The sequence below is a fragment of the Varanus komodoensis genome, unplaced genomic scaffold (assembly GCF_004798865.1).
Source record: "Varanus komodoensis strain SLA01 unplaced genomic scaffold, ASM479886v1 scaffold18_3, whole genome shotgun sequence".
Taxonomy (NCBI): Eukaryota; Metazoa; Chordata; class Lepidosauria; order Squamata; family Varanidae; genus Varanus; species Varanus komodoensis.
The window spans coordinates 10,804,393-10,813,538 of NW_025335549.1; positions in this window are offsets into that span (position 1 = coordinate 10,804,393).

The following is a 9,146-nucleotide window of genomic DNA, read 5'->3' on the forward strand; positions in this document are numbered from 1 at the left end:
AAGAAGACACAATTGCTTGTTTATTTGTGTGTGTGTTTCACGTGTAATTTGAGTTTCCCCTATGCTTCATTAAGAACAGGAGGAGGAGGAGGGTGGAGGAGCAGAAAGCTTTTTTCAGGGTAGGAAGGAAGTCCTGGCTCGGATGTTTATTCATTCTGTCCTAGCTGATATTCTCTTGGTCTCACTCCAGTGACTGATAAACTAGCCGGGAACTGGTGTGGTGAGAACAGCAGAGCATGGGAGAGGTCAGGCCTCCCCCCCGCCCCCCCCACTTGTGTCTCATGTCAAAACTGCTCTCTGATCCATTTCGGCCCTGGGATGCTATTTCCCTTCCCTGCTTGGAGGGACTTTTTCTCTCCCCTCCTCCTGCCCGGGAGTGTGTCTGGGGGATGCACAGGGGAGTGGATGGAAATAACTTGCAGGAAAGGACATCCATCTTGCACTGTGGGAATTCCAAGGCAGCAAATGCCTGGAAGGAAGGACGGACGGACGGAGGGTCGGATGAGAGAATGCTGCCTTAGCAGTCCAGAGGGCCACTTAGAAGTGTCTATAAAGAGAGGGAGAAATGGCTCTGTGGGATTTGGAGGGTTAGCCCTGCATCTAGGGCAGGCTCACAGGTTGCAGCAGCTGCCAGAGGCAGAGTCTGGGGCACTTTGGTGCCTGGGCTGCCAGTCTCCTGTCAAGCTGGGTCTAAAGTGTAGGCACTAGTATACAAAGCCTCATGTTATTCATGTACTTATCATATTTATATTCTACCCCCTTTTTCTCTCTTGCAAGGTGGCTTGCATAATCTGCTGGTGTGTCCTTTTTCCCAGCCTGGAGCATTTTGATGGGGGAGAAAAGGAGGCTGGAAATGCATGTAAGCTTCCATATAGCTTGCATCCTGGCCTGTCCAGTCTCCTCCCCTACCTGTTCCCTGAGGTGCCCCTTGACTTCCCCATGCTGGCTACCAGTGGGGTGGGGGAGCGTGGGGAATGGCGCTCCGATTCCCAGCTCTGTGGTTGGAGTGCTGTCTCTGACTTTGGATTTTGAAACCCAAAATATCCTTTGGTCCCGCCAAAGCTTCCTAAGGGCCATAAGGTTGCTTCCTCAAAGTTCATGTAAAGAAACCTAGCAATATTGCAACTAACGTATGCAAGCTTTGACAGATGAGAATCCTAAGGTTTCCCCGCATGGCCTAGCTAGCCCTGCTGCATAAACCCAGGTAAAACTGTTTTTAATCTCGAGAAGCATCCAATCTGTCCTCCCAGTTCTGCCCCCTCCCCATCACAAAAGCATGTTTTTCAATTGTTTGAAAAAACAATTTTTATCAGGACTCTATGATTTCGAAAGTGCTGGGGATGACCTGGTTGAGCAAATGTTTCAGGTATTGAAAGGACTGCGACCTGGCATTATTTTTGTTGTTCTGCAGAAATATCCCATGCCCAGGTACACACACTTTAGGTCATGCGGTGGATAGACATGTGGTGAATAGTCCTATCCATTTTTGGGGACCTGAGCACACAATTCAAGTGGGAGAGTCCTTGAGCAGCACTTTTGAACAAGCTGTCAGAACTGGATGCCAAGGCAGAACAGAAATCCTAGTAAAGTCACAACCTGGAAACAGGAGCAGATGACCAACTGAATGGGCCTTATTTCTGTGCAGATACAGACGGGGCAGTATCATAAATCAGACACAGAGATAAGGATGAGCAAACATGTGTTGAGGTTGCCTAGAATTAGAGATGCAAAGGTCCAGGGGGGAAAAAAACCTGGAAAAATGTGGGGGAAATATTTTTAAAATGTGCTCCCCGCAACACACTTTCACATCTCTGCTCAGGGATTGTATTACCCCTTCGACATCTGTGCAGCATCAAAGAGGCTGTCGCCACGGAAAAGCTTTGAATAACCTCCCACCTTCTGACTTTAGCAACACCTGTGCATTAGCAAACAAGCAGATTGTCCCAAATAGGGCCTCAATTTTCCCTCATTCAAAGACTCTTTCCCCATTAAAGGCTGGCTCAAAATTTCCTTCCGTTTGGCGGCTGGGGATGTGTCTGGAAAGGGGACGGTTCACACGTCGCCACGTGCAGTCCTGCCATGTAGCGATTCGTAGCTCCAGAAGGAAATCCACTAGGGGGTGGTCGGGGGAGCGCTTTTGCAACCCTCCGCTCAAGCCATTAGGTTTTAAACTCGTGTGCTTCCTCCATGGCATAATATATGTTCGACGTGGCCCATAATGAGCAAATATTTATGGCATATTGAATATATGCCACGCAGGAATGGATGAGGGGAACATTGCTAGTCTGTGGAGTTGGGGCCAGATTGGGGCTGGAGGCAGCTTTGATTTCTTGACTGGGGGCTCTTAACAGGGCCAAAGGATCCTATTGAGCGAAAAAGGAAGATCCAGTTCTTTGGGTAAGGTTGCACGCTTTTGCACAACATGGCTCTGCATACGTCAAACATACAACATGGACGTTCAATCCAGCTAAAATGATTTTGACAATACTTTTCTGATTCCAGCAGGGTGTGATGGACAGAGATGAAGCAGCACACTAGTTATCATCATCACCACCACCACCACCACCACCACCCCCTTAGATTTCTTAGGCTTCTTACTCAAAAAAGACTCCAGATGAGACAGAACAAACCTCATGGGCTTTGGCCAACTCTCTTTCTCTGTACAGAGAGGGGCAAACCGGTCTGCACAGAGAAAGACGGCATGAGCTGGGGTGGGTGAAGTCAGGAGGGAGTGAGGGTTTGGGAGCATAAGGTTGAGTTAGAAGCTTTGGATGCTTTTCAGTTTCGGAAGAGGGAGGAAAAGGGCACGACACAGCACCTTCCTCCCATGGCCGTGTTGGCCAGCAATTATGGGGGTGGCATTCTGGCATATCCAGAAGGGACCAGGTTAGAAAAAGCTGTGATAGAAACTGTTTTTAAGTTAACGCATGATGTGCGTTGAGTGATGGATTGACAGTGTGGAACTTGCTCAACGGGAATTCCAGGAGGGCCTGGATCACTCTTTGGGGTGAACTTGCCCTTCTCAGTGCTTTAGTTAGGAACATGGAGAGCTGCCTGGAGATTGCTGGGCTCGTTGGCTCAGCACTGTCAGTGGACTGGCAGCAGCTGTCTCAGGTTTTAGGCTCTTGCAAAGCAGCTTGGGATACCAAGAACTCAACATGGGACCTCTTGCATGCAAATTAGGTGGCCTTCCTGGGAGTTACAGTTTGTTTCGGAGACCCCAATAACTCCACAAGGGTCAGCCTTTTCTGCCTGTCATGCTATAAAGCATTGTCAGATTCGTGCCTGGCTCACCCTCGCTTCGATCTTGCCTAGGTCTACATCAGCAACACCTCCACAGAAGCTCAGCTGCAGCTTTGCAAGAACAAACTCCTGGCAGACCAATTCCACCTTTCTTCCGCTTGGTACGTGCCCTTGACTGAACCTATGTTGAATTCTGTTCTCTCCCCCTCAATGCATAAACAAGGCTGATGCCTTTTAGATGGCGAAAGAATATTCGGCCAAAGTTATCATGTTAAGGAGATGTACAGTCACACTTTCTGCCTCATGTACCATCTAGCTATACAAAGAGTTCTGGAGAACATGAACATTTGTTCACTGTCTTTGAACAGACTGGTTGATCCCAGTATTGTCCAGTGGTGGATTATGGAGGGTTTTTTTTCCCATGAACCAAGAAGGCTCTCTTTGCCCTTTACGGCCACAAGGGGGTGTATGTGGAGTAAAATAAAATGCCCCATGGAATTCTACCTGTTAAACACTTTTTTCTGGACGTGAATCTTTTTGTTGTTATTATTTCCTCAATCCTACTTAGAACTAAATTAGGAACTCTTCCCCCTTTCCTGCAAAGTATTGCTTTAGGCTTTCTATACCTCCTGATTCAAGCACAGTACTACACTGCACGAAGAATTAGCTTTGAAGTCTAGTGTGAAAATGCTATTAAGATTCCAGCTGCTAGGGTGGTAACTGAGATCACCCAAAGGGTGCTGAACAGGCCGACGCTTGGTCTTGTTTCCACGAGCATTTTGTAGGACTGGTGCTTAATCTTAAAGCCCCACACGGCTTAGGTGTGAGAGTGCCCAAAGGAACCACATAGCCTAGGATCACATCTCTGACCACTTATATGAGCCTCACCTTTCATGGGCAGAAAGTAGGTCATAATCTGCTAGATCTCTAAGTGACTTTCTAAGGTTTCCGACTCTCACTTTCCAGAAACCTCAACAGGTAAAAATCCCCTGCCCCAGAATTAGGCTTGTGAAAATGCTGGATGCTGATGCCTGGGCTGCTTTCAAATGCAGGGTCAGAAGACAGTGCTCAGCTATTCAGGTTCTGGGTGCCCTTCTATGCTGCCCACTCTTGCTGTGCATAAGCCTCCAACCTTGCATGCTGACACGCATCCTGCGCATGGAACAAACACAGCCAGCAGGACTTGCGCTGTGTATTTTATCTAGGCAGCAGTTTTATCTAGAGGGTTATTTTCAGCATCAAGACTGCTGGAACTCAGAGCTGGGACTCCCCAAAATGCTGTTGCGCTCCCAGCGATGTTGGGAGGCTGTAGGGTCCCTCGTGTGGTAAGAAAAAGGTCTGAAGGGGGTGGAAGAAAACATGGGAGGGACACAGTGGAAGATATTGGATGAGGCCCCTGGAAAAGATCCCAGAATGACGCCGTGCGATGGCATGACAAAGGTTCAGTTGTGAAGCTCCCTGGTATAAGTAGGCAGACGTTTTGGCCCTGCCAGGATTTTCATCTTCCATATTTTGGAAGGAGAGAGGTCTCAAAATAAATAAATAAATAAATAAATAAATAAATAAATAAATAAATAAATAAATAATCAAGGGAACACATCAACAAAAAAGAATACAAAGATCTGCATTATATTTTGATTTGTATGCACCAGGGCAAATCTAGAACTACTGGCTAATATTTCCATAGGAATACAATACACCTCACCATAGGGGGGAAGACAGACGGAGGAGCCGTGTGCCTGCCGTCCAGTCCACCGTCATGGTGTTGTCCAGGGGCTGCACCGGGGCCCCAGCAGCACTGCTTTCTTAGGGCTCTTTACACTGAAACCAGACTTGGACTGGACCAAGTTCCAGATGAAGATCACCTTCCAGACAGACTGTCCTCTGTAAAGTAGGACACTTGGTTATCTTAGCTGAAGAGCATGCTTGGAAATTCAGATAAAATCACCCTCATCTCTGTATATATGTTGCATCACCTAGATCTTTTGATTTTTAAGAAAGCTCCTGTTTTGTCAGAAGGGGAGAACTTGCTGGCTCTTGAAGAGTCCCTTGGGCTTTAAAGGCAGGGCCACCAACTGAGTGTAGCTCTTCTTTCTCTGTATCTTTGCAGGTGCCTGGATTTACAAATGGCAGATGACAGTGAGGAATACTGGCGTAGTTCACAAGCAAGATGACAGAGAAAAAGCAGCTGGGGAGATCCTGGCTTGAGATAAAGCCACTGGTGGTGAAGCCCTGGCCTCCGCTTCCTTTGGGCTCGGCCTCACAGCCATCTGCCTGCCTGCTGTAACTCTAGCCCCGGCCTTCCTCCGCTTTCCAACCCCTGGAGCTGCTGACTCAGGTGCTGCTAATTGAAATGGCAGAGCGGGGAGATTGGCAGGCCGACAGAAACTGGTCTGATGGGAACTAAATGTGCTGTTAAATCCCAATTAAATTAAGACATTTCCTCTGTCTAGTTCCCTTTCTTTCAACTTGGGTCCATATGCCTTTTAATGGTTGGAGCACTCAGTCCTTCCTGACGGGGCCTGATGTGACTGCAGTGCTGACTCTTGCCCCTGCACGGAGGATGCGCGGAGGATGCCGGCTTCTCCGTGGCAGCGGTGATACCGGGACGCTCCACGCTTTCCCATGGGCTTGCCTCCATGGTGGCCGTGCCAGAACTTTCCTGCTGAAAGACACAGCTGTCCCGGAATGGGGTGGACGTGCACCAGGGAAAGGTGTCCAATTTGGGCTTCCTGAGATACACCCTGAGTAGAAATAATAATTAGTAAATAGAGGGAATGATGATGCTGAAGGTGTATTTTTTCTTTGATAATTCCAAGTTGATCCAAGCCAGCTGATATCGCGTCTTGTGCATGGAAGGGCCTCGTTAGGATCACCGCTCCTAATTCTGGAGATGGAGCACATGATTAAATTGGATATTTTGAGCCTGAGGCTTCAGGATTTGGTGTCCATCTTAGGGCTGCAAGCTTACACTTCAAAGTAATTCACAGGGATCAGATCAAATCTTTGAATCTTAGGAATAGGAGTTTTGCAACAGATTTTTTAAACTGGTCTGTACTGTCCTGCATTGCACTCCATTTGGAAAGCGGATGGTTACATAAAAGGTTCCTTCCATTGTATTATACCACATCTTCAATTTTTCCACTGGAAAAAATCCTACTCCCAAATGGGGCAGTGTGTGGGGGTGTGTGGAACAACAGACAAAAACAAAGACCGTTTTCTTCCAAAAAGTTCATTTGTCCCTGAACTTTCATATCTCTGCTTCATCACTTTGGAGCTGGGACAAGCCTCACTCCCATCTGCCTTTCGTTATAAAGTTCCACCGCTTGGTCTCAGCTTTTGGGATCCCCGAAACTTGATGTCTCTGTCCCTAAGTGTTCAGGAGAGGGTGAATGACTTGCATTGCTAGGATGCAGCTTTCAGCATGATTTTGAAAACTCGCTGAAAGTTATCATTTCAGACTTCTGGCAGGAGCAATCTGCCTCCCTCTTGGCATCCAGCTCATGTGTTCTCCAAAGAACAAGCATGAAAGGATCTGGACAGGCAAGCTCCAATCCTTCCACCTGCAACCTCCCCAGTTTGACAGGGAAAACCTGCAAGTTATAAAACATGGAGAACCCGGAATCTAGAACCTTGGTTTGCTGGAATTCTCATCATGCAGGGCTCCATAACTGTGACTATTATTTATTTATTTAGAAAATTTCTATGCCGCCCCATTTGCCGAAGCCTTGGGGCGGCTCACAAACATAGATGAAAGAGGTTCCAGTACCCTTCCAGAACATCTCCGTCAACACAAGGACTGTGGCTTAGAGATTTCTTTTAATGGAAGTGATTCATAAATGTCGTTAAATATTTAAACAGGAAGTAAAAGTTTGCCCACCCCTGGTTTAGGGATACATGGATCCCCCCACATCTATTTCAAGAGTTTATAGTATGCAGCATCAGTTTAATTCCCAGTCGATATGACTGCCATGTAAAAGTGAACCAGGAATGCAGAGATTCGGGAATTAACCAAGAGATCTTCAAGATGCTTCCGTGCCACAATCTTGCAGTTTAACCTTGGGCGAGTCATTTAGAGTTCAGTCTACTTATATTCAGCAGCAAGTGCCACTAAGTTCAGTCATACCTGGTAGGCCAGACCCAAGTTGTAGGCTAGAGGCTTCCCATTCCTGCTTACATGCTCAGAGATCCAGGTTTCTTCAGAGGCTTGTTGGCTCTGGAACTCACCGGGTGGACTTTGCTTTAGAAGGACCCAGTCCCTCTGTCTCAGCTCCCCCTGGAACTCACCGGGTGGACTTTGCTTTAGAAGGACCCGGTCCCTCTGTCTCAGCTCCCCCTGGAACTCACCGGGTGGACTTTGCTTTAGAAGGACCCCGTCCCTCTATCTCAGCTCCCCCTGGAACTCACCGGGTGGACTTTGCTTTAGAAGGACCCCGTCCCTCTGTCTCAGCTCCCCCTGGAACTCACCGGGTGGACTTTGCTTTAGAAGGACCCCGTCCCTCTGTCTCAGCTCCCCCTGGAACTCACCGGGTGGACTTTGCTTTAGAAGGACCCGGTCCCTCTGTCTCAGCATAGCCTCTTGCAGCCAGCAATGGCAGAGGCCTGTCTGAGCCAGTTCTTTTGACCAAGTCATGCTGGGTATTGAGCTAGCGGGACCTTTACAATGCAGAGCAGCTGCCCTCCCGCTGAGCTACAGCCTTGTTTGACACCCATCCCCACCCCCAAACTTGTACATTGGTTTCGATTAAGCCCTGACACATTGGCTGGGGGGAGAAGATGTCCTCCAGCCCAGCCCGGCTTTTGCTGTCTTGGAGTTTGCTTCCATCAATGTGGTATGGCTGGATTGGAAAAAAAAAAAAACAACACATACAATGACCTCTTGTGGGATGTATTATAAATATTTGATAGGCCTAATGTAATCATATACAATCAATAAGGGCAGGAATATATCCCCCTCCCAATCCCCCTCTTCTGCCCCTCCTCTCTCTCCTGCTCTGCCCCATCCTTTCCTTCCTCTCCTCCTCCTTGCCTTGCCTTTCATTAATGCATTCTCCATTTTACATTATTCATTAACTTCCTTCCTTCCTTTCGCTCTCTTTCTCTCTCTCTCTTTTGAAAAAATAAATAAATTAAATAACATTGGTTATCTGTCGTCTCGGACGCTCAGGCTAAGCAGTTTGGCTTTGCAGTGTGGTGTGTGTGTGTCTATGGCAGCAAGGGCTGGAGAGATGTTATGATTTTTCTCTCTGGATTTCTGGATTTAGACAGTCTGGGGGAAAGCCATGTATGTACCCAGTCCCATCCCCATGTTGCCCTCGCTCTCAATCCTTCTCTCAGCTCAACACGGACTCCTCTTCTGCTGCAGTGACTCTGCAAAGGAAGTAGCCCAAACTCGGCTTGGTGGTATGCTGAAGCATGCCCAGAGGTCTAGCTGAGTCAAAACTCACCGGGCTGAAGCACTGGGACTTTTGGACTAGGAGGGCCAATAACATAACTGGCCCCTGTCCCTCAGGCTTCCCTGTCCCATTTGAACCTCACTGCAGTTTTTGCACCAGTGATATATTTTTGTCATAAACCCTGCTGTAGCCCTGCTATTTTGGGGTGGTTTTGTCTGGAATGGGCCATGAAGACCCATGAGCTTTACCAGAGACCTGCTCCCGGGGGAGTTGAAGACTGCTAGAACTTGTTTGTTGATGTGGATCAGCAAAGTTGCCTGCATTTTTGGATCTACCTGGGGTGTGGCAACGCGGACTGTTGCAACAACTGTGTGCAGACAACACACTCAAGGACTGAGCCTGGGTTGCCCGTTGAACTATAGGTGGTTGAGCTGTGGGTTATTTGTATTCTTAGCCTTGTTACACTAAGCAGGCATAGTTTGATAACCACAAATAACAAGTGAAGAA